The sequence below is a fragment of the Leptonychotes weddellii genome, unplaced genomic scaffold (assembly GCF_054177405.1).
Source record: "Leptonychotes weddellii isolate Sample4059 unplaced genomic scaffold, ASM5417740v2 HiC_scaffold_22820, whole genome shotgun sequence".
Taxonomy (NCBI): domain Eukaryota; kingdom Metazoa; phylum Chordata; class Mammalia; order Carnivora; family Phocidae; genus Leptonychotes; species Leptonychotes weddellii.
The window spans coordinates 1-2,665 of NW_027817264.1; the positions used below are offsets into that span (position 1 = coordinate 1).

Sequence of the window (2,665 nt, forward strand, 5' to 3'; positions counted from 1 at the left end):
TTTTTTTAAAGATTTTATTTATTTTTATTTGAGAGAGAGAGAATGAGAGAGAGGGAGTACATGAGAGGGGGGAGGGTCAGAGGGAGAAGCAGACTCCCTGCCGAGCAGGGAGCCCGATGCGGGACTCGATCCAGGGACTCCAGGATCATGACCTGAGCCGAAGGCAGTCGCTTAACCAACTGAGCCACCCAGGCACCCTAAGATTGTTTTCTTTCTTGTCCCATCTTTGTTATTTTTCCCCAATGTTGTTAGTTGCCTCTTTTTTTCCAATGCTGTGTTTTCTGTGTATGTCTCACTGACTTTCCCCACATTGTCTAGTATGTCCATCAAGTACCAGTGCCTCATTTTTAAATGCTCAAAGGGTTGAACAGCTCACCCATTCTGTTTGTTTCCTGGTGCATCCATCCCCAGCTATCCTGCACCAGCTGGCGTCCTGGGACTCCCTTCCATCTCCCCTGTCTCCTGGGGCATTTGATGGGGAAGCTTCAACATTAGGATGCTTATTGATCATATAACATGGAATCCTAAGTACACATGGGGGCTGGTGCAGCAACATGGTGATGTCCTACATGGGGGCAGAGTCTTGAGGTCCTGTTCCTTCATCCTTGGCTCTTGGTTTTTTTCAGAGCCCATCAGTCGTTTTGCTTTGTTTTCCCTTTCATTCAGCCTGTCCATCTGTTTTAACTGGAGCGTTCAGTGCATACATATTTAAGGGAATTCCTGATACATGTGGGGTTAAGTCTGCCTTATTATGCTGAGCTGTTTTTTGTATTTCTTTTTGTGGTGGTTTTCCATTTTTGGCTTCTGGATTGGTTGAATATATTTTTAGCAAATTTATTTTGTACTAGTTTGAAAGTAATGCATTTATCCAAGCCCAAAATTAATTTATCCACTCTCCTCCCCAAATACCAGACCTTTTGGACACATTAACTCTGTAACCCTCCCCACCTAGCTGTTGCCCACTGGCACTGTAACCCTCATGCATTTTTTGCTGTTTGTCCCCCGGCCATCCCGCCCTCCCCACCATGCCAGCAGTCTGGTACAGCGGACACTTGTTTGGAACCCAGCTCAGCTTTCCGTCCTGCACCCCTTCCCTCATGCATGGTCCTCAGCCTGCCCTGGAATCATCCTCTAGCCTTGCCTACGTGTAGGCCTGCCCGGCCACAGAAACCTCCTTTCTTGAGAGATGTTTCTGGGGTGCGGAACTGGGTTGCATCCACTGCTCTGGGCACCTGGGAGAGGACCCTCTCATCTCTGGCTCCTGCTACTGCAGCTGTGAGGTGGGGCTCCCCCAGGCCCCCTCCCTCCTCCTTGCTGTCATCACACTCTACCCAGGGGCTCCCAGAGCCTCAGGGAGTGGATGGATCAGGCCCCTGCTGCCGGGTCCCCAGCATTAGAAGACAGCATTCCTGAAAACACCTGTTGTCATCGTCGTGTTGCCTTGTGTTACCGTAGTCTGAACTTGCCCTGTAATTTATTTGTATAATTTCAGCCAAACTGAAATCAGTGAAGGAGGTTTTGCATTTTTCTGGACCAGACTTGCAGAGACTGACCCGCCTCCCCAGCCTCGACGTGCAGCACTTGCTGAGAACGGCCTCCTCACACCTGCAGGGGAGCCGCGTCTGCACAGGTTCACACGGAGAGCATCAGGATGGGGACCTGTCAGGTGGCGGGGGGGGGGGGGGCATGGGGGCCCTCGCTTCCGAGAGTCCGCTCTTGGGCCAAAAGAGATGGGACCGAGTCAAGGGGCGCGGGAAGCAGGGGTGAGTTGGCAGTCAGAGCCCGGAGCCCCCAGGTGCCCACAGAGCACTGCAGCGGCCGGGACTGCCTCCTCCCTGCCAGCTGGCACCTCGTCCAGCCACGTGACCGAGGTCACCTGTCCTTCCACCACGTGGTGCCTGACCCCCCCCCCCCCCCCCGGCATTCGCAGCGCTGCATCTGCACCAGCAGAAGCAGAGGTTCCCCGCGCAGCACCAGCGCCTGAGCCTGGGCTGCCCCGTGCTCGACGGGCTTCTCCGCGGCGGCCTGCCCCTAGACGGCCTCACCGAGCTGGCCGGCCCCAGCTCCGCCGGCAAGACCCAGCTGGCGCTGCAGCTCTGCCTGACCGTGCAGTTCCCGCGGCGGCACGGAGGCCTGGAGGCCGGTGAGTGGCTGCCCCGAGGCGGGGGCAGAGTTGGGGGGGTCCTGCCCAGGAGTTGGGGGGGCCGGCAGTGCCGGGGCCGCACTCCACGGAGGCTGCGCCAGACGTACCCACGGGATCCTCCCGGTTCCATCTTCCTCTTCACGTCTGCTGTCGATTCCGCCCCCCCGGGGGCAGGGTCCGAGGGCTGCCGCCTGTCCGCCTGTCCACCGTTGGAGCGGCCCGCCCACCTGCGCCTCCTCCCTGGTGACCCGCGGAGCCGCCTCCGGCGGAGCACAGGGTCCCCTCGAGGGCTGTGGGCCTGGCCCGAAGGTTCCTGCGACCTCGTCCACACACGCTCACACCACCAACCTGCACACACGCGCTCGTACACACGCTCACACCACCAGCCTCCACACACGCACTCGTACACACACACTCGCACCACCAGCCTGCACACACATGCTCGTACACACACGCTCACACCAGCCTGCACACACGCGCTTGTACACACACGCTCACACCAGCCTGCACACACGCGCTCGT

The 2,665-nt window shown here is 57.8% G+C and overlaps 1 non-coding gene across 1 annotated transcript; it reads left to right on the forward strand.

Moving 5' to 3' along the window:
* The first annotated feature begins 1,495 nt into the window (after positions 1-1,495).
* Positions 1,496-2,217, forward strand: LOC115937546 (uncharacterized). Its single transcript, XR_014142030.1, has 2 exons — positions 1,496-1,630; positions 1,931-2,217. It is a non-coding gene; the product is annotated as an uncharacterized LOC115937546 (transcript).
* Positions 2,218-2,665: the final 448 nt, after the last annotated feature.